The 22,978-nt window shown below is 48.5% G+C and overlaps 1 protein-coding gene across 3 annotated transcripts in view; it reads right to left on the bottom strand.

The window, feature by feature from the left end:
* The window catches only part of SFMBT2 (Scm like with four mbt domains 2), a 176,005-nt gene extending 162,288 nt beyond the window's left edge, over positions 1-13,717 (bottom strand). Inside the window, exon 1 of one of the 3 annotated variants that reach the window (XM_070800761.1) lies at positions 13,514-13,717. The gene's annotated coding sequence lies outside the window, so the exon portion shown is untranslated. Of the gene's footprint in view, positions 1-10,601; positions 11,692-13,513 lie in introns of those variants that run through there. The other 2 variants (XM_019972925.2, XM_070800760.1) reach the window with 2 other exon arrangements.
* Positions 13,718-22,978: the final 9,261 nt, after the last annotated feature.

Below are 22,978 nucleotides of genomic sequence, written 5' to 3'. Positions count from 1 at the left end.
AAATGTCCTCCCCAACTGTAAGATACCAGAAGCCTAACTTTCCTGGGTTTCAAGTTTCACATTTAGTTTTTTAACATATTTCCCCATACGTTTATGTTCAAATATTTTGTGAAGTGCAGCTATGAACTGACCATCCCCTGCAGTTAATAATCCATTCCTACCCCACTGGGTTTTTAACAACCTGTCTTTACCATCTATTAAATTCTTAGACATACAAGGCTATGGTTCCGTGCACCAACTTTCCTTTAATTATGAGTCAGCAAAATAGGAACTATGACTCCTACTCACACATCCTCCACTTAGTTCAGCGATCACTGAACTTGGGGCCGTTAAGGCAGGTTTATACAGGGGTGACGATGGTGCTGCACGGCTGGGAACCCAGACTCGCGACCTGATCATCACAAGCCACTCTGTGGACAGAAAGTGCCAGAACCTGCTCACAGGGAGGAATGACTGTGCACCAGAGACCCCCTCCCCCATCAAATCTTCATTTTCTGCTTTGTCTGCAGGGAGGAGGAACTGGTTACCCAAAATAAACATTTATGGACCATCCTAAAAGTTGGATGTGGTCATTCTGGCCAGTGAGAAGTTTGCCGAGTGAATGAACTCAGCCCGCCTTCTCCACCCCAGGCTGTGACCTTCTGGTTCTGCTGTCAGCTACAGATGACTACTTCAGAGGGAAACCAGCTGCGTGGTTTCCACCCCTCCATCTGAGGGTTCCGATACACAGCCAATCCCAATAAATACACCCGAAAAGGACCGTGCTCCTTAGTGACACACTTGTAATGAAGATGACTGGGTGGTCCTCCAGAATTCAGCGCGTGCGCTGTTTTTTATCTCAAAGCCTATCAATAAGGCCAAAAATGGGGGCGGGGGGGGGGGGGGGGGGGCGCGGTGGTAGGCAGGGGCTTCCCTAGTGACTCTGGTAAAACATCTACCTGCCAATGCAGGAGACACAGGTTTGATCCCTGATCCGAGAAGATACCACATGCTTCGGAGGATCTAAGTCCGTGCGCCACAACTATTGAGCCTGTGCTCCAGAGCCCAGGAGCCACAGCTACTGAGCCCGTGTGCTAAAAATACTGAAGTCTGTGCTCTGCAACGAGAGAAGCCCGAGCACCACGGCTAAACAGTAGCCCCCTCACAGAGAAAAAGCCCGCGTGCAGCAGTGAAGACCCAGCACAGTCAAAAGTAACTAACTAAATAAATTTCTTTAAAAAAAAAAAAAATGTCAAATGCTGTCTCTGCTTTCTCCACCCTCACTCCGGCTCCACAGCCAAAAAAAAAAATCTCAGTTTGGTTTGTTGTTACTATTCAGTCGCTAAATTGTATCTGACTCTCTCCAATCCCTTGGACTATAGCCCTCCAGGCTTCTTCCTCTGTCCATGGAATTTCCCAGGCAAAAATACTAGAGTGGGTTGCCATTTCCTACTCCTGAGGATCTTCCCAACCCAAGGATCAAATCTTTGTCTCCTGCACTGGCAGGCGGATTCTTTACCACTGAGCGGTCAAGGAAGCCCAAATGAAGCTTTCCCAATGGTTCAGTGGATAAATAATCCACCTGCCAATGCAGGAGACACAAGTTCAATCTCTGGATCAAGACGATGAGAAGGAAATGGCAATCCACTCCAGTATTCTTGCCTGGGAAATCCCATGGACAGAGGAGCCTGGTGGGTTACAGTCCATGAAGTCACAAGTTGTCGGACATGATTGAGCGACTTAGCATTAAAAATCATTCTTACCTGTATTCATCAAAAGGCAAAGTTCAAAAACATACCACTCCGAAGGCCTCACTCCAGTGAGCGTTATTATAACAACAATAAAAGAAATGTTGCTTCTCTTTTAAAGTTACCCAATTATCTAGCCCTTTCAAAGGGATCCACTTAAAGTAGTTCAAGAAACGGGCAATTTTACTACCTATTAACATGCTTACCATTTCAAGCTCGTCATTCTGAAACAGGGAAATGGTTGGCAGCTGTTTTTTATGTGACTCCAAAGAGAGACTCTTCTCCAGGTTGAAAATTAAAGGCGAAGGCCTAAACGGACAGCTTATGAAATTCCAGACAGGCTCTGGCTGCCCATGTTAGTCTAGCATATCTAAATCAGAGAAAACGGCCTCATTTCACACTCCAGGAATTTCCTAATGAGCACAGGACACCTCATCCTGTGCTCATCCAAGACCTTCCCAAACATTTCCATCAAAATGGAAAATCTCAGAGCATTCTGAAGGAGGCACAAAGTTGTGACCCAAACCTCATCTCTGAAACGATCACTGCGTCCACCTTCCGAAGAAGCAACGTGCAAATACGAGCCTGGGATCACGGGTGTTATCTGCAAGAACCACATTTATAAATGGCTCTGAAGATGAAAAAAAGGTGTTAAGTATCCAGGCACCTATCAAGGAAGGCTCCCTTCTGTTTACACCCATCCTGTCACCTGGATCCCTCTACTAACCATGCGTGACTAAGCCCATCTCCGCCATGCTCACCAGCCAACACCCTGTTTCTCCAAGAAGAGGCAGGCCTTCCGATTCCGTCATCCCGGGAGATGACCGGATTCCTTGGGACAGAAGATCTCATGAAATCGGCGATGTGCTCCAGAGCTTGGTTTACACCTTGATTAGGACCTCAATCTCCTGGCCATTTTGCAACCAGTTTGCATCCAGTTCACTCTAAAGCTGACACAAACGGCTGCCCCAGCATAAGAAATGCTAACTTCTCACATCCCAATTCATACCTCTGTCCCAAGAAATTAGATCTACAGAGGGTAAGAGGTGGTCAAAGAGTACACAGCAAAGCCAGTGGCAGCCAATGATCCCCACGACAGCAAACTGCGTCGTCTTTTTTTTTAAAGAAGTTTTTAAGCTGGGGGATAGCTGTTTTACAAGTAGCGTTAGTTTCTGCTGTACAAGAAAGTGAATCAGCTATCCTCCCCTCCTTCTGGAGCATCTGTCCCGTCTCCCGCCGTCCCACCCCTCTAGGTCATCCCAGAGCACCAAACGGAGCTCCCTATGCTACACAGTAGCTTCCCACTAGCCGGCTATTCTACAACACAGGAGCATATGTACGTCAATGCTGTTCTCTCAATTCATCCCACCTTCTTCTTCCCCCCACCTTCCAGGTCCATTCTCGATGTCTGCCCCTCTATTCTTGCCGTACAAATAGCTTCATCAGTACTGTTTTTCCAGATTCCTCATACATATGTTAATATACAATATTTGTTTTCCTCTTACATCACTCTAACCTAGAGTCTGTCACACAGAGCATAGCCAATCGTGTCTTCTGATTCACAGTCTTAACTGTCACCTCTTAATCTCCCATCCCAATCAAACAGCAAGTGTATTACTCCAGATAGAGCTAAATCAGTCACTCAAGAGCGAGAGCGTGGACAAAATGAGAAAGGTAACAGCCCTCCACGTTACTTGCTCGAGAGAAAAGAAAACCCAATCAAATCACAGACTAGCTGTGCCACCATCCTGGAAGTTCATTTATTTGTTAACTATTTCCCTTATAACTATTTATGTACAATGAATTCTCTACTTATTTCCTATCAAGATAGACTAGGCCTTGAAAGATGCAATTAAATCGACTTTACAAATGGTCTTTGCATCAAGGTAGCTATCCAGGGCTTGTCACACCAGAAACTGACTTCCAAGCCACAAAGGTGAACACCATCCTTATGTCAGCATACAACGGACAAGAAATACTTGACACGGAAGAGGTTGGCTGTAAGGCCTTATCAAAGCATGACGTTCAGAATTAACAGACATTCCGTGCTAGTATCTTGGACAAACTGCAAATATAGGACTTCCCTGTCATCCCCAAATATTAAGAGCGATGAATTAGAGCACCATCCTGAGGCTGCAACAAAGCTACCATGCTCCTGCTCAGTCTCTGTGCAACCCCATGGACCACAGCCCACCAGGCTCCTCTGTCCAGGGATTTTTCCCAGGCAAGAAATCCCTGAGGAGAGGCCTGCCATTTCCTCCTCCAGGGGATCTTACCAATCCAGAAATCAAACCCATGTCTCCTAAGTCTCCTGCATTAGCAGGTGGATTCTTTATCACTGAGCCACCTGGGAAGCCCCCGTAACAAAGCTAAGTAACCTCACATTCTACAGGAGACGTGCATCCCACATCACACACCTGTGCACAGGAGTCAGTTAGGGAAATGAGCCTGTGCATTGTACGTACAGTCATTAGAACTCAAGAAGTACACCCGACAGGGTCCCCTTCAGTGAGCACTCGCGCGTACAGCCACTTCAGTCATGCCTGACTCTTCGTGACCCCGTGGACCGTAGCCCAGCGGGCTCCTCTGTCCATGGGATCCTCCAGGCAAGAACACTGGAGTGGGTTGCCACGCCCTCTTCCAGGGGATCTTCCTGACCCAGGGATTGCAGCCACGTCTCTTAAGTCTCCTGCATTGGCAAGAGGATTCTTTATCACTAGACCACCTGGGAGACCCGCTGTAAGCGTCTAATCATCAGTACCTAATTTTCTGAGGGGGTTTTCTGAATGGATGACTTCAAGGAGGACAGATGCACAGCAGTAGTACTTCAACTGATTTGGATTCTGCGAGCCCATCCCTGAAGGATGTGACCCCAGTCTGCTGAGCTCTGGGGAGCTCTTGAGCACTTGAAGAGCATTTCAGGTTTTGACTTTAAGCCACAGATATGTATCTATAAAATTAGGCACCAATCAAATGGCATGAGAGGTATGATCTAAATGCAGAAAGGAAATTTACTAGAAACAAGTCTTCCCATCTCAGGGATCAAACCCAGGTCTCCTTCACTGCAGGCAGATTCTTTACCGTCTCAGTCACCAGGGAAGCTCCAGAGGAATAAGAGAATAAATAATAAGACAATAATAAGTTGGGCCCCATCCAACTGCCAAGTCAATAAAAACACCCTAATTTACTTTAGTTATAAAGAACTTGGGAAATGTAACCAATCCTGTGAAGAGCTGGTTTAACCCTGCAGTGTAACCATCACTTAGCAGAATGTACTCTGGGCCTTTTTAACCACAACAAGCAAGTTTTCATCTGTAAAACACAGGGACTGTTCTAGAGGTCTCCAAAAGTCTCTCAGCCCGCTCAAACATTTCAGAAGATCTGGATTTTCCTGAACCTTCCTGGTCGAGACTGGATGTGGTGAGAAAGAATAATATACAATCCTCTCAAATGGAACAGAGACTCAAAAAAGGAAGCAGCCACCATGGTCTACGCTGGATCCCAAAAGCTTTCATTCAAAAGCTTTCAAGAGATGGGGCTGGTCCCAAGTGCCCAGCTGGCTACTCAGAGTGGACAATCTGCTACACTGCCCAGAGCCGCCCTAGTTCACAGCACAGGGAGGAAAAAGGGAAGAAAGCGTCTGAATTCTGCACCTGGCTGGGAAGAAGAAAGCATATTTAAGCTAAAGTTGTAAAGACAATAAATGGTAAGGACCAAGACTCGAGGCTCCAAACATTCTGTTACTCCACTTAGAGTCTTTCTCCTGCCTCCAAGCAGAACATCAAAGAACACAGAAAACCAGAGCTGGTAGGTTTGATCCCAGAGTTGGCTGTTTCTTAGTAACAGCACTATGGACTATTAGGGACAAGGGAGAGGGGAGGAGAGAAAAACGAGATGCTCCAGAACCATCAGCCTTTATTAAAATGATGACAGGGACTTCCCTGGTGGTCCCGTGGCTAAGACTCCTTGCTCTCAATGCAGGGAGTCCAGGTTTGAGAAGGCAATGGCACCCAACTCCAGTACTCTTGCCTGGAAACTCCCATGGATGGAGGAGCCTGGTGGGCTGCAGTCCAATGGGTCGCTAGGAGTCGGACACGACTGAGCGACTTCCCTTTCACTTTCCGCTTTCATGCATTGGAGAAGGAAATGGCGACCCACTCCAGTGTTCTTACCTGGAGAATCCCAGGGACAGAGGAGCCTGGTGGGCTGCCGTCTATGGGGTCACACAGAGTCGGACACGACTGACGTGACTTAGCAGCAGCAGGGCACTAGAGCCTGCAAGGTGCAACTCAGACTTAGCACAGACGAGTAAATAAGCATCTATTTAAATGACCTTTCACCTGAGGCTTTGTAGGAACTTGCACTTGGCATTTCAAACGCTCATGCTGCTGCTGCTGCTAAGTCACTTCAGTCGTGTCTGACTCTGTGGGACCCCATAGACGGCAGCCCACCAGGCTCCCCCGTCCCTGGGATTCTCCAGGCAAGAACACTGGAGTGGGTTGCCATTTCCTTCTCCAATGCATGAAAGTGAAAAGTGAAAGGGAAGTCATTCAGTCGTGTCTGACTCTTCGAAACCCCATGGACTACAGCGCACCAGGCTCCGTCCATGGGAGTTTCCAGGCAAGAGTACTGGAGTGGGGTGCCATTGCCTTCTCCCAAATGCTCATACTGTACCTTAAAATAATGAAGTTCCTATCACTTTTGACTAAAATGGAAAAAAAAAAAAAAAAAACCACAGCTTGCCAGTTGAGGAGAAAGTACACTTAAAAACCATCTTTCCTTGGGCCAATAAAACTGCAAGGGGGGGGGGGAACCAGGATAAAAGTTTTCCCACCGTCCCCTACCTCTGTGGCTCTAAACCCCTCTTTATAATCACAACCATTGGCACTATTTGCCCAACACTAGAGTTCACCAAATATAAGGCATCAACCAAAATGCGTCACTCTGGTTTTTTAAGAAAATCAAAAAGAATAAAACCGAAAGCACAATCGATTCTTTCTTTAAATCAATGTCTAAGACATCCATCTTATCACAAGAATATAAACCTACAGGACGAGAGAGTAAAACTTTTTGAATAGTGAATATCATAGGTAACAGGAAGGACCCTGACTGTTGATGTATTAGCATGCGAAGTATTAGCATGTTTTAAAATTCTCTATGAGGGACTTCCCTGATAATCCAGTGGTTCACACTCTGAGATTCCACTGCAGGGAGGTGGGGGTTCAAGTCCTGGTAGGGGCACTAAGATCCTGAATGCCATGTGGCACAGCCAAAATTATAACTAAAATTTTCTATGGGCTAACGAGATAGGGAGTGAAGGGTGGTACCTTTCAATCAGAACACCACTGGGCTGATCATTCAAAACCAAACCCTAAGAATTTTATTTGGTAATGCTTCCCTGGTGGTCCAGACAGTAAAGAATCCGCCTGCAATGCGAGAGACCTAGGCTCAATCCCTGGGTCAGGAAGATCCCCTGGAGGAAGGCACGGCAGCCCACTCCAGTATTCTTGCCTGGAGAATCCCTATGGACAAAGGAGCTTGGTGGGCTACAGTCCATGGGGTCGCAAAGAGTCAGACACAACTGAGTGACTAAGCACAGCACAGTTCATTCCCTGTTGGACTGCAAGCTCCAAATTGAGTATCTCCTCTTACAATACACTGTCCTGTCTATAAACATCTTGTTTACACTGACCTCCAAACAGAGAACACTTGGCTTAGCCAACAATATCAAGTTTCCTGTGAACTATCCCAGGACATTCTCAGCCTTACAAAGAGAGGAAGGACTGGCCTAGTGGCCCAACCTGAAGGGTAGGTGTGGAAAACAGAGGGTCAGGTCTGATTCCTTCACTGGCTGAGTTATGTGGAGGCTGCAGTTATCCCCGCTTCCCCTCGCCAAAACACAAACACACATATCATGAATATAAACAGATAGTCTAAGCAGTCACCTTGTGTGGGAGGGCGGGGTACAGAGGGCTATTTGGAATGGTCCCTTCTAGTCTAGGAATTATTAGAGCAAACTCAAATCAAATTTTCCTCTTTGGCCTGTATTCAAAGGCAGGCTGACCTTGCCCGGGTCCTACCATTACTGGGTTATATGTGAAAGCTAGAGTGGTATGCCTCAGTTTTTCTCTGTTTAAAGTCGCTCAGTCGTGTCCGACTCTTTGTGACCCTGTGGACTGTAGCCCACCAGGCTCCTCCATCCATGGGATTCTCCAGGCAAGCATACTGGAGTGGGATGCCATTTCCTTCTCCAGGGGATCTTCCCAACTCAGGGATCGAACCCAGGTCTCCCACACTGCAGGAAGGCACTTTAACCTCTGCGCCACCAGGGAAGCCCCGTTTTTCTCTACTTCTCTCCTTTTCCAGAGCCCAGGTGAAACCATGACCCCATGTGCACCTGTATCACTTAACAACAACAACGTTACTTCTGGACGGGGATCTGCCTTCACAAGACATCCTCTGTGATGATGGCCAGTCATGTGTCCACTCTACCTCCCAGACCAGAGTCTTAAAGATAAATCACATGGGCAGGTCTGCACAGATGTGCTGAACCACCAATTTTTTTTTTCCCCAAATAGAACCATGGAGATGTTTGAGTGAGTTTCTAGTTTAAAGTACTTAATCTTAGATATGGAAGCTGATTCTCAGAAAGATGACAACCAGTAACTGGTCCACGGTCACAAGCCGAGACAAAACCATCACTGAAACCAGGCCTCCTCTGGATTCTGTCCTGGCCTCCTCTGTCAGGAATCCTCCTCACAAAACAGAGCTGTCAGGTCATGAGTCACCACTGCAAATGCACAGATTGGTTTGCCATCACAGAGATAATTTCCCTAACCAGTTTTGCTTACCTGTAGAATGGGAATGGTAAACTGCCACCAGGGAAATGTCGATTTAAGAACAGGAAAAAATACTAAATATGTCTTAAACTATGGATCCAAATTTCTTTTGGGGGCAAGAACTTTTTACAAGTTCTTTATTATTTTTTATTTTATTTTTGGCTGTGCCCCATGGTGTGTGGGATCTTAGTTCACCAATCAGGGACTGAATCCATGCCCCCTGCATTTGGAAGCACAGTCTGAACCACTGGACCACCAGGAACCAGTTCTTCTTTATGGCCTCCACACTGTTACAAGAACTCCAAAAGCTCCCCAGAAAGTGAAATACTAAAAGAGAAATGGTATCTAATACTAGAACTGGAGATGATTCAAATTCCACATTGACTATTTTTGTTCAAATCACTTAAAAAAAAAAAAAAGAAAGAAATCTCTTTTAACTTTGAAGTTCTCTATATTTTCACTGCCTATGCTTCTTGTATCCCCAAAGCACCCTGTATCAATTCCAGGGACACCACATTCACTTACTGCTCTGAGGAATGTTTCCATCACCCAGCATTTCTGCTCAGATTTGGCAAGTCCTCTGGTAGAAATCCCAGGGATGGGGGAGCCTGGTGGGCGGCCATCTATGGAGTCACACAGAGTCGGACATGACTGAAGCGACTTAGCAGCAGCAGCGACTTAACAGCAGCAGCTGGGAGAAAGGTGGAAAGTGCCACCTCAGTCAGAGTGCACAAAATGGAATCTGATGAGTGGTCAGCCTTGCTGACATAACTTCATAATCAGTCCATAATCTCTGCAGGAAAACATTAAGAGGAAAAGCCCTCTCTGATCAATCACTCCCATCATGAGAGAAATTCAGGGTACCATCAGTATGGCCTGTTTGAGGTTTAGGGTGTGGGTAATCCAATGGGAAAGGGGAAAGATCCCACACCCCTGCAGGTCTCTAGAACACACCTCAAAACAGACGGACTGGTGGAGTTGTCTAGCCTAAGGGTTGCTGAATAGCCCTGCCAGTGGGCTGCGGTTTCCACTAGCCAGGGGAGTGTCTCCTGCGCTTGAGTAGGGGACTGGAGGGTTTCTGGTGCCTGTGAGTATATTGTCGATGCCCCTCACCTTCCAGGCAGCGGCTGGGTCCCAGCAATGAGCTAAGACAAACATCTAAAACAGTACTTATTCATCGAAGGGAGGAAGCAGAGTGTGCAAATGTAACGCTTTGCACGCAAAGTAGCAAACCTCCTACCTCCAAGGAGCGCCTAGCCAGCAACTCCTTGTGCCTACCGAAGCCTCTCCCCTACCCTCCTTTACCCGCTCCCTCCCCACCCTCAACCGCCTCCCCAGGAAATGGGGCCGAATTCGTGCCGGCTTTCACTTTCTCTCTCATCTGGTGAAACCTGGGTCCATTTGCCTGGTGCAGACACGCCAATCGGTCCCCCGGGTCCCTTGGCAAGGGTGCGAGGGTGGAGGAATGAGGGAAGGTAGAAGGCGGCGGCGATGGGTCTGGATTCGGACACGGTCTGCGGGCATCCGAGACAGTTTCCCACCCGTGGGCTCGGATCAGCCGCGAATGCGCCGCTGGAGCGGACAAAACGCGGCGCGGGGACGGGACTCTCTGGAGCCAAGGGGCGAGCGCAGGGCCCGAAGTCCCGGACCCTGGAGTAGCCGGAGCTCGGGATCCAAGGAGGCAACACAAGGGACACCAGGGTGGGTGAGCAGCCTCACTCCAGCGCCGAAAGGAACGAAGACCCATGCGGCCAGCCCCGGGCGCCCAGCCCTTCCCGGAATCCCACCCAATTCGGTAAACACGAAGATCCCGAAAATTCCGAAAGCGAAACTGCAATCAGGTCTCCAGAAGTTTGGAAACGGCCTCCCAGACTCCCGGCGTCCGAACACTACGGACGCAGTCAAGGATGAGAGCCCCAGTGAGTGATCATCGCTCCGCAAGGTCGCCCTCCGCTGCTCTCGTGCACCTCCCGGGTTTTTCACGCGCAACAGTCCCCAGTCCAGGTTCCTGGACGGGGGTCGGCGGTGCTCCTACCTCGTCTCCATTCCGCCCTCCGCCCGCTCCTCCCCACAAGAAGGGAAACTTGGGCCCTGCGAGAATCCTGGGGAACGTTCTTTGTAATCGGCTGTACGTTGGCTTCCACCGCACAGCTCGGTGCAAAATCGCAGGTTTCGGGGCGTTGGAGTGGATTGTGCGCTTGTCAGCAGCGACGTCAGGAGGACGAGGGGAGGGGTTCCCGGCTGAAATTGCAGTTTACAAGCACTGGGCCATTTTAGGCTGGTTTCCCCTTGAACGAAACCCACGAGGAAGCAGTCGCCGAGGGGACGCCCGGGACCGGAGCGCCGGGGACGCGCCGCGCCGCGCGCTCAGCTCGGGGGTCGCGGGTGCAAAACGCCTCTGGGCCTGAGGGTCAGCTTCATTGCCCAGTAGGAGGAGAAATCTGCCGTGGGGTCCCCAATTTGGGGAATGCTTGCCCCCAGGCCCTACTCTGGGGACGCCGCAGGGGGCAGACTGTCCGATGGCGCGGCGACCGTCCAAGTAGGACAGTTGACCCTCTCGATCCTTCCTTGAAGCCCCTGCGAATGCCCAGAGCCCACGTCACAGTGGTAACTGCAGACCTGGCCAACGCTTTTTAATCCTGAGACGTAAAATCTTCCTGGCGCACTAGGCAGACGCGCCATCAGGTTCTTGGGCCCAGGTAAAGTCCCCCAAATCTGCCCTAACCTGACCCCGGAGACGGCGAGCGGCTGCCATGTGGCCCCCATCCCCCGGGTCCACCCTGCAGGCTGCGCTGCGCGACCATCGCTCCGCGGCGGCATCCTGGCCACTGGCGACCCCTGTCGGGGACCCCTTCCAGCTAAGGAAACTCCGTTTGCTCGCTCACCCTCGGGCTTCACTTAAACTCAGACTCTGCCCTCAAACTCAGACCCTCTGAGGACTCCGAAGTCGGCCTCTCCCCGGCACCTCGCCGCCCTCTTCAACCCCAAGGCGACATCCCCGCTCGATCGCCTGGAAGGCTAGCCGATCCAACAACAGCGAGGAGCACTTTCTTCCGCGAACGCTCTCCCCATCCCCCACCTTCCCTAGAGCACAACTCCAAAAGCAACTCCGCCGCTCCACCCCACGCTCTGCAGCCAGGGCCGTGCGCCCCCGCCCTTCCGCCAACGTACTTTCACACACACCCCCACTCCACCCCACCCACCACGCCCCGGACGCCGCCGCCCCCCACTCCCACTTTCTACCCCGCCGCGGCGCAAACTACACGGTGCCCTCCACCAAGTACAGCGCGCCCCCTGCGCGCACACACACACACACACACACAACCCCACCGGCGTCTGCAGCCTGATTGCCCCCGAAACCCTGGATACTGAGTCTTTTAAGTAAGCGGCACACCGCTGCACCTACCCGGCTTTACCCACACAGGATCCTGCGTATAGAGACAGAAAGAGAACTGGTCTCCTAGAAAGCTGAAATAAATCATTCCCTCTGCCCTCATGCATTTTGCACCACGTGTCAGCAGTTTGTCACGTCAAATCAGGGCAGGGTCTGGTTCGGAGACGCACACACGAATCTGGGGCGCATCTCTTGGACACTCCCACCCAACTGCACACACAGGTATGCCCACTGACTCAAAGGCAAGCAGAACAGTCCCGCTCCGATGCCCCGGTCCGGGCCAGCGGTACCCCTTTTCCCTCTAGCAATGGACTGGACACACGCAGATTCTAACCACGGAAAAAACCAGGGCAGCTCATTCCTTCTCTTTTTTCCCCTTTAATTCGCTAAAGCAGCTACTAGAGTAGCCAAAGAGAGCTGAAACTAAGAGATGGCAACTCCGGTTGGGTTTTTTCCCACCTCAAAATCTTTATTTTCAGTTTTTAAAAGCCACCTTAGCCCGCCATATTGAAACTGGCAAGGCTTCTAAATACTCCTCCGCCGCGGCTTCCAAGAAAACACCAGAACGGAGCGGGCTCTGGGCGCGCGTCTGGCCACCGCAAATCAACCACTTCCCTCAGCTAAGGCTCCCCTTCTCTGGCTAATCGTCTCCCGCCGCTCCAGATTAAAAATCCACAAATATATCTAGCAGTTCCTACAGCAGTTTTTTGGTTGTTGTTTTTTTTTTTTTGCGGATTTTGCTAACACACACATTTTTTTAAAATAATAAACTCCAAAGCCAGATCAGATTAGTAATTGTGAAAGGAGGTTATATGAGAGTAGACAACAGGAAAGCCCCAAGGGACAGGATGTGACTTTAACGCTAAAGAAAAAAGAAAGAAAAAAAGAACAAAAAGATCATCCATGCCGGAGCACGCTCCGAAACTACTACTGACAATTTCATTTCAGCTACACAAGCAAATGTTTGGGGGGGGTGGGCGATTCCAAATATGTCCACGATATTTAATCCCTTTGATGGCTGGTCTCCAGTCCTCACCCCACCATCTCCCCCAACCACCACCACCCCGCCACCCCGAACACACACACACCATCTAAAAAAAAAAAAAGGGAAGAAAGAGACCCCAACGCGGGGTAGCAAGGGCGGCTGCGTCGCCAAAATGAGCGCACAAATGAGGAAGGTGGGCGGCGGGAGGGGACACTGTGCACCCGGAGGAGTACGCTTTCCAACTACGGACAGACTCCCGTGAGGCCCGGCTTTGCGAAGCCGAGGGACCTGGAGGAAGGGGACGGGGGGGAGCAAAAATGACAACCCGGAGCACAGCGCGGAGTTTGGGGCTCTGCTCCAGAGCTGTCGCCTTCTCCTCCAGCCCTGCCCTTTCGCTTCTCTCCCACTGCACCCCCTCCTTCGGCCCCCCCAACCCCGAGCCCAATCCAGCTTCCCTTTTTCTCCGAGCTGGAAAAAGAGAAGCTGACCGGCGCACTCAACCTGCGGGCCGGAGGTCCCCTCGCGGGGAGGGCTGGGCGCGGGGACAGCGGCCGGCGCGGGGTCCTACCTGGTGAAGTTCGTCCTCCCCGTGGCGTGGACAGAGGCCGGGGCGCCGCCGAGGCGGGGGACGCCGGCCTCACCCGCTCGCTGCGCCTCGCTCGCTCCCCGCCCGCCGCCTCCCTTGCGCGCCCGCTCCGCGGCTCGGACTCCCACTACAGCCTCATTCCAATATGGCATCCTCTCTGTGCGCATGCCCGGCACTCTTTTTTAAGATTATTATTTTGTGTGTGTGCGCAGCGAACTCCTTCAACGACCTTTTCCAGGCGCTTGCGGAACGTCTTAAGCCAATTAGCCGGCGGGACGTTGCACCCCTTCCCCTACCCACGCTGGGACGCCCCCGCTCCTGGGCACATCGCCACCCCCCATACACACACACTCACACACACACACACACACACACACACTCCACGTTCCCACTGCCCCCTCCTCGTCCCACTCCCCTCGCTTTTTTCCTTTAGCTCCCTCCATGCACGATCTGCAGAAAGTTCCCATCACAGGCGCTTTCGCAAACCCATCTGCAGGGAAATCTGGGCAAACTCCGCAACTCACTGGACACTTTCGGTTCAGTCGGTTTACAATCCCCTCGTGGACTAAATGCAAAAACTTGCGCTTTATCCGCGGAAGGCTGGTAGCCAGCGGAAAGAAATTTAATCCGCTCCGAGACCCGGGACCCGCCCACTGCGCCCCACCCGGCTCTTAAATAGTGCCTTTTCTATGGAGATTCAAATATTTTCTGAGGCCTTAGGGGTGGAGGGAGGGGGCCGGAGAAAGGTTTTTCCTGGGAAACGTGCCCAGAGGAGTCGGAAGTTCAATCAGGGCTGTTTGGACCAGCCTTGCCGCTAAGATCGGCAAGACGCAGGTAAAGAGGGTAGCCACGGCGTCTCCGGATGTCCAGGTCTGGGGGACAGCGAAGGGCACCTGACCTAGCTGGCTCTTGGAGGTCGGGAAAAGAATCCTGCCCGAGAAAAACGTGGCCCTCGGCGACCGAGGGAGTGAACAAGAGGCATAGCAGACCTGCGCGGGGCAGGGTTTCCGTGCGGCGTGTGCGGGTTCGCGGGCACTTTGCCTGGGGCGTGGGGGCGGGGGGCGGGCGACAAAGAGGATCTCTCTGGCCGGAGCCGTGGCTGGGCAGAGACTGAAAGGAATGTCCCAATGCGGAAATGCTGGCGACCCCCGAGTGGGTCAGACCGAGAACATTCCGAAGGTGGGCTTTGCTGTACTGAGGAGCGAGGAGATCTTGCTGGAGGCTAGAATTTATTTCCAAGGGAAATGGAGAACCAGCACTTTTGACAGGGTTTTTGCTCTCTTACCACAAGGGGTAAATCCCCACCCCCCACCCCCAGAGTCTCCCAATTCTGTGTCCATCTCCTTCCTACGGACTTTCTCTCCGTGTCCCTCCCCTGGCCCAGGGGTCGGGAGGCTCTCTCACCCCGGACACTGCTGCGCGTTCCCAGCTCCGACCGCCCTCCCACGCCCGGTCACCCCGGCTAGTCCTCGAGGACCCCTGTGCTCAGGCACGTGAGGTCCCCGAAGGATAAGTGGATGCTCCCAAGGGCGAGGGACAGGGCAGGGACCAGGGATGCAGAGCGGAAGTCAAGAGTTTGAGCGCGCGCGGGACAGGCAGGGGTCTTGCCCGCTGGGTCCTCTCTCCGACGGCGGTGTAGAAGAGCCACTGGCGGGATGTGCCCGGAAACTGCTCCGGCCAAGCCCTGCGGTCGCGAGTGCCCCTGCACCGAAATGGTGGGTGGAGCTCGGAGATCCTGGGGGACTTCCGCGGCCGTGAGAGCCCTCGCGCTTGCAGCCTGGGCAAGTGGTGTCTCCTCACGTCTTGGTGAGCGCTCTACGAGAGCTCTTGGAGGGAGCCTTCGTCTTGTCACGCCTTCTGAGTGCCCCTGAGGCTCAAAAAAGGAAGGGCAAGCGACTCACAGGTCATACTCCAGCCAGAGTCTCTTTCCCAGACCAGCTTCCCGGTCCCCACCTCTTTGGGACATCCGACCTCTTTCACCTGAAGGTCACCGAAAGCGGAGCATCTCCAACCACACCCGGCCGCCTGCACCCCAAAACCGCCTCCCTCGGTGCCCCGAGATGGCTCTTAAATGAGACCGTGGATGCACAGAGGTTCCGAGGAATCCCGAAGTAGGACTCCAAACGGCCTCCTTGGCTTTACTCCGGGGTCTCGACTGCTTGAGCCTTCAACACACAGTTTGGCCCAGAAGGGGTGGGGTAGGGGGAAGGTCCTGTCCCAAGTGGACTTAAGCTAGGGGAGATCCACCGTTCCCTCGCTGGGATCACCTGCTCCCGCGCCGCGGAAGCGCAGAACATCCGCCGCAGAGAGGTCTGAGGCCGGCTCCCCTCCTCCAGCCTGTCCGGCTCCCCCCCGCCCCGTGCTGCGCCCTCCACGGTGACCGCGGCAGCGCCCCTTCCTCGAGGGTCTCAAACCTAGCGGTGGGGCCTGGGCCGGGGAGGGGGCAGAGGATTGCTGCTCTCGCCTGGCCCCCCAGCACTTCCGGGAGACTCCAGTTTACAAAGAGGATGCACTTTTCCTCTCCAAGAGCAGAGGCGACGTGAGCTGCAGCAGCCATTGCGCCGGCTCTGGGTTTGTTTACCAGTTTTAAGTCATTATTATGCACGGAACGTTATTTCATCAAAATAAAAAACAATTGCCAAAAAAAAAAAAAACACCTAATCCCCAACTCGATGAACTGTCTCTACATTATCCTACAGTTCCTCCGAAGTAATGGAGTCCTTTTATATTTTTGGAACTCACACTCTTGCATAACTTTGTCAGTGGGTCTGGAGAGCAGTGTGGAGGAGTTTGATTTTTTGTACTCACCGCGATTAAGACATAAAATCATAAAGCCACATTGTGTATACAATGGTCGTCACATTGTTACCTCCAAGAATCTTCTCAACGTTGTCCAGGGTAAAATTTCTCCAACTTTGGCTTTCATATTGCTTTTCCCACGTGACTTCTTGAACATTCCTTGGCTTTCTATTCTGTATCCTGCCTCCATTCTTCTCTGTCCAAGGACACCTATGAGACAAAAGAAATTGGTTCCAAGATTCCCTGCCGTTATTAAAGGGTCCCTTCATCCCATTCCAATACCTTCCCACTTTCATTTTTATTTCAGAAGCAAGATACTTAAGGGATGTGAGTATCCAGGGGTAGAATCCACCCTAAATCTATTAAAGATAAAGTGGGAGTGGGACCAGCAGAGTCAGCCAAAGATAAAGCCTAGGACTGTTTCAAAGTAAAGAAGACATAATATTAATACATTCCAAGTCAGGAAATTCAACCAAGTAAATCTCATGATAAACACCATGAGGTCTCTCTATAAATTGTTAACATTTTCTAAAAATCTTGGCAAAAATAAGTTTTTGCTCACACCAGCTGATTATAACTTATTTCATGTCTAAACAATGGTTAAACCATGAATTATACCACTTTCAAAATGCACTTACACATCTAAGTTATGCCTTTTAAGGGACTTTGACATTCTTTCCTACAAATGAGGCTACAGTATATAAAATATTAAAATTATATTTGCTAATTGGAAAATAGGATTAAAAACAACAGTTGAAAAGTTTCTCATATTGGGCATTTCTAAGTATGACTTCACAAAAAAATATTTCAGATGAGTCAAAAATTATATGCATATTATTTATCTTATTTATTCTAAAGGCATATGATTACTTAAACCTTGTCTCACTAATCTTCACACCAAGAAAAATATTGGTCAGTTGGCTCATAGTTACTCCATGTTGACATCATTGTATAAGGAAATGCCCTAAAGAAAATGAACTATTTTGCTTCCTTAACAAAGAGAATCTCTGAGATATTAGACAAATTAGCTTAACATAAAAGCATAAGGGTGGAAAAATGTCCCCCAAAAGCCTCTCAAAATAAATATTTGTGATTCATGTTGAGGTTTGATAGAAAACAACAAAATTCTGTAAAGCAATTATACTTCAATTAAAAAATAAACAAAGATTAAAAAATAAAATAAATATTTGAAGAATGTATGCAATCTTCTTTTTACCGGAGGCTTGAGATCTAAACTTGAGATCTTGGCTGGGGTGAGACTGTGTTCTTCTATCACATCTCTTAAGGTCACTGAGAGTTAAATCTGAAGACACTTCCTCCCTTATTTTTCACCCTTTACCTCCATCCCTGTTCCAGCGCCTAGCTCCTGGGATGAGAGTTAAATGGCCTTATCAGTGCTTCATCACTAGTTTTCTCTGTGACCTATGTAAAGTTCTAATGACCTCTCTGAGCCATCTTTTCTCAAGGGTAAAGGGAGGGGATTGGACTAGATATTCTGTAAGGTCCTTTCAAACTCTAAAAAGTGCTTATCCATCTACCCCACCGAAAGCCACAATTTGCCTTCTGTAATATCCTAACACCATCTCTGCAGACTAGAAATAGCCAAGGTGTAAATTCTGAGGTCACAAAGAGGAAAAAAGTAATGAACAGATCTTCAGGGGAAGGGCCTTTTTTGCCCTCCCAGCCAGCAGTAAAGTGTTGTTTGAGTCATATTTCTGCCTTGTTTAGATCATTATTTTGTCTTTACAATTACTGTATGGGTTCCCCGCCCCCCCTCCCAGAAGTGTCTGGGCTGAGAGTCAAGTCTAGGTGATGGAGCTCATTGTTTAAGTGGGGAAGTGAGCATAGTGATGAATAGGCTATTCCACAAAGATAGCATCTATCTGAGGATATCTCCACAAAGGTATCTCCTATCAGAGCACTTACTCATCCATTTCTAAAATTCCAGAAACCCACCGTTGCTTCCTATATAATTTGAAGAAGTTTCAGACTTCCTTGACAAGAGAAAAAATAACAGCGAACACAGAGGGTGTATTAAAAAAAATTAGTGATGTCTGAACTCCCCTAGGACATTGATTTAAAGAATAGAGATGCGAAAGTGCCTGTTTTGACTGATGGCTTCTTTCTCACTGAGGAAGACAAACACCATGATGAAAGTCACATCCAACTTCTGAGGCTACTTGTATGGGCTGCCTAGTATTATGTACTCCACTTGTAAGTCTTGTTTTACATGAGGCAGAATATTCTAGATCTTGCAGCCTGGCTCCTAGTCCTTTTGAGAGGTGGGGAAGTCAGAGTCCAAGGAGGTAAAATGACAGAGATCTCACCCAGAGCTGCAGAGCAGGGCCTGACCTTTCCCTCTTCTGCTCCATTAAAGAAGGAGAAAGCCAAGGGAGGACTTATTAGCATCTATTTTACACCAGTCGCTCTTCTGGAGTCTTTACATATGTGATAGGATGTACTGTGTTCTAGTCTCTATTATGTGTAGTGTCTCTTATAAATGGCTTTTAAATACGTTTTAAACATATATTCTTTTACATACAAAACTAGACTCTGATCCACAGTCACTAGAACATTTCCATGTGTCACTTTTTCTGGCAGAGCTGGAGTTGTCTGGAATTATTTGCATTCTCTATAACTGAAGGTATTTATTGCCCCGTACACACACACACACACACACACACACACACACACCCAAAAACCAGCACAAGTCAGGGATGTGGTTTATGGTCCTGCTCAGTTTCGCCTGTGCAAGTTAACTAGCCTTAGTGAGATTGAATCAGACACTGTGCAGAAGTGTAAAATGTCCCCTTGGACTCATAACATAGCATAGACTAAACAAATTAAAGTGGGCAACAAAAATCCCACATCAAAAAGTAGGTTTCGTGTAAAAGCAAGTGGACAGATTTTATTCTGTGTATCTACCACTTTAATAAAGTCCCAACTCTTCTAAATAGAGAAGAAATACCAGTGTTTGGACGCTGGACAATGCAGCTTTATTGTAACCTCAACCCCATCTGCTCAACTAGTGAAATTGAAAATTTCACTGTGTAAGTTGCTTTAGTGGACCTCACTATAGAAAATAATTATCCTGGTCAAAGAAATAATAGGCAATAGACCCATAAAGACTTGATGTGCAGTGCCATCTACTGGAAACAAATATTGACTTGCTTTCGGATTTTTTTTAATATAGTTTTTTGTTGCTTTTTAATGGAGAATTGTGATTTCTGGGGTAAAGGAAGATATCTGGGGTAAAGAAAGATTTCCTGGTGGCTTAGCCGGTAAAGAGTCTGCCTGCCAAAACAGTAAACCCGGGTTGGATCCCTGGGTCAGGAAGATGCCCTGAAGAAGGGATTGGCAACCCACTCCAGTATTCTTGCCTGGAGAATTCCAAGGACAGAGGAGCCTGTCGGGCTACGGTCCACAAGGTCGCAACAGTCCACAGGGCCCCGAAGAGTGGAATATGACTGAACGACTAACACTCACACGTATTTGATTAGAGATAACAGGTTGGACAAGTTGTTATCTATAATCAAACGAATCTGCTTTTAAGTAAACTGAGATATATTCATATGAAACCATTCAGCTTTTGAATAACATAAAGAGTCCTTAACATGTTTCTTTGGAAAGTAAGACCTCTTCCATTTTTTAAAAAAAGAGTCATTACAACTAACTTCTTAGTAGAGTGCTATAATTTCTTTCTTATCCCTGTAAAGATTAATTTTTACACTTGTAAGTGCCTCTGGAATAAAGTTGATGACTTCTTAGAGGTTTTCCTTTTAATTTTATACCCTATGGAGAAGGCAATGGCACCCCACTCCAGTACTCTTGCCTGGAAAATCCCATGGACAGAGGAGCCTGGTAGGCTGCAGTCTATGGGGTCGTGAAGAGTTGGACTGAGCGACTTCACTTTCTCTTTTCACTTTCATGCATTGGAGAAGGAAATGGCAACCCACTCCGTGTTCTTGCCTGGAGAATCCCAGGGACGGGGGAGCCTGGTGAGCTGCCATCTATGGGGTCGCACAGAGTCGGACATGACTGAAGCGACTTAGCAGCAGCAGCAGCAGCATAGGGGAGGGACATGAGGGTTTTTCAGGGTTTTCCAAGCCAGTTTCTCAAGGAGGTAAATGTATTAAAAATTAGACATAGGAGATAATTAGCTCCCATAAACCAAAAATTAACCTCAAATATTTATTGATCGTTGCTTATATTTGAGTTAAGAGGCAAAATGGTTTTTGCTGAAAATGGGGTCGCACTAGATATTACTCTAAGCTAACGGGCATCTTGTTGCCAAACTCAGCAGAGGCCTTCAGAAAGCTCCCTGGTGGGACTTCCCCTGCGGTCTAGTGGTTAAGACTCTGAACTTTCGCTGCGGGGACGTGAGTTCAATACCCTTGGTCGTGCATTTAAGATCCTGCAAGCTGTGCAGTGGGGACAAAAAGAAAGAAAGAAAATATGCTTGATTAAGAAAAAAGAGAGGCAGTATGTTAGATTGGAAAGAACTTGGACTAGAAGCCAAAAGGAGTAGTAGTTAAATACCAGCTCTGCCATGATTGGTTTCCCTTTCGGTCTCTGTCTCTCTCTCCTTCCTCCCACTCTACCGGTATCTATGTAAAAACGGATTAAATTTCTCTTTCAGGGGAATGGACTGGTACATAGGAGAAGCTTAAGAGATACTACCTGCTCCAGGTCCATCTCCTCCTATCTTCCACTTGCTCAAAGTACACATTGTTCATAAACTTCTAGTACAGTCTTGCAATATTTCAAAATTTGTGTTTAATAACTGCAGGTTGGATGACTGCGTCAAATCATATCCCAAATCTGTTTTTTGCTTACCACATTCTTGCATCCTACGTCATCATTTCAGTCTCTTCTTCATTGACCGTCTTCTATTATCTTTATCTTTACCCCACTTTTCAGTGGCTTCCTCTCCTGAAAACACAAAACATTCCATCACAAGAAGGGGGCTAGCAAATGATTCATATATTGTTGTTGTTCAGTCGTTAAGTTGTCTGACCTTTTGCAACCCCATGGACTGCAGCACAACAGGCTTTCCTTTTCCTTCACTGTCTTCTGGAGTTTGCTCAAACTCATGTCCATTGATTCAGTGATGCCATCCAACCATCTCATCCTCTGTTGCCCCATTCTCCATTCTCCTCCTGCCCTCAGTCTTTCCCAGCATCAAGGTCTTTTCCAGTGAGTCAGCTCTTCACATCACGTGTCCAAAGGAATGGAGCTTCAGCTTCAGCATCAGTCCTTCCAATGAATATTCAGGGTTGAGGCTGTAAGTTAGATTCTTATTGGAGACAGTCTTCATAGATACCAAGGCTGCACAACCCTGTGAAACTTTGCCCATCTCTAAAGGACTTAACAAATTTTAATGCCCAGTTTGAAAAGCAGACAACACCAATATCCTGCTTCTAGACAAATTGTTTTAAATTTCACATACAATGGGACAGAATAATACTTCAGACCAAAATACTGGGGGGGAAAAAGTATAAGGAATGAAGAGACTTGCATTCAACTCCCAATGGTGTTCCCTAGTAGGTTCTTCATAAGTCAATGGATTTCTCTGAGCCTCAGATGTACCAACTGTGAAATGGGCATAATAGCGTCTTCAGTCAGTTCAGTGGCTCAGTCGTGTCCAACTCTTTGCAACCCCATGAACTACATCACGCCAGGCTTCCCTGTCCATCACCAACTCCTGGAGCCTACTCAAACTCATGTCCATCACATTGGTGATGCCATCCAACCATCTCTCATCATCTGTCATCCCCTTCTCCTCCCACCTTCAATCTTTCCCAGCATCAGGGTCTTTTCCAATGAGTCAGTTCTTCATATCAGGTGGCCAGAGTATTGGAGTTTCAGCTTCAGCAACAGTTCTTCCAATGAACATTCATGGCTGATTTCCTTTAGGATTGATAGGTTGGATCTCCTTGCAGTCCAAAGGACTCTCAAGAGTCTTCTCCAATACCGAAGTTCAAAAGCATCAGTTCTTCGGTGCTCAGCTTTCTTTATAGTAAACTCTCACATCCATACATGACTACTGGAAAACCATAGGTTTGACTAGATGAACCTTTGTTGGCAAAGTAATGTCTCTGCTTTTTAATATGTGGTCTAGGTTGGTCATAGCTTTTCTTCCAAAGAGTAAGCTTCTTTTAATTTCATGGCTACAGTTACCATCTGCAGTGATTTTGGAGCCCCCTAAAATAAAGTCTGTCACTGTTTCCATTGCTTCCCCGTCTATTTTCCATGAAGTAATGAGACTGAATGCTGTGACCTTAGTTTTCTGATTGTTGAGTTTTAAGCCAGCTTTTTCACTTTCATCTAGAGGCTCTTTAGTTCTTCTTGGCTTTCTGCCATAAGGGTGATGTCCTCTGGGTATCTGAGATTATTGATATTTCTCCTGGCAATCTTGATTCCAGCTTGTGCTTCATCCAGTCCAGCATTTCTCATGATGTATTCTCCATATAAGTTAAATAAGCAGGATGACAATATACAGCCTTGATGTACTCCTTTCCCAGTTTGGAACCAGTCTGTGGTTCCATGTCCAGTTCTAACTGTTGCTTCTTAACCTGCATACAGATTTCTTAGAAAGCAGGTCAGGTGGTCTAGTATTCCCACCTCTTGAAGAATTTTCTACAGTTT

The sequence above is a fragment of the Bos indicus genome, chromosome 13 (assembly GCF_029378745.1).
Source record: "Bos indicus isolate NIAB-ARS_2022 breed Sahiwal x Tharparkar chromosome 13, NIAB-ARS_B.indTharparkar_mat_pri_1.0, whole genome shotgun sequence".
Classification (NCBI taxonomy): domain Eukaryota; kingdom Metazoa; phylum Chordata; class Mammalia; order Artiodactyla; family Bovidae; genus Bos; species Bos indicus.
The sequence above is the reverse complement of the archived record's forward strand: the minus strand, read 5'-3'. Positions and strand labels throughout refer to the sequence as shown.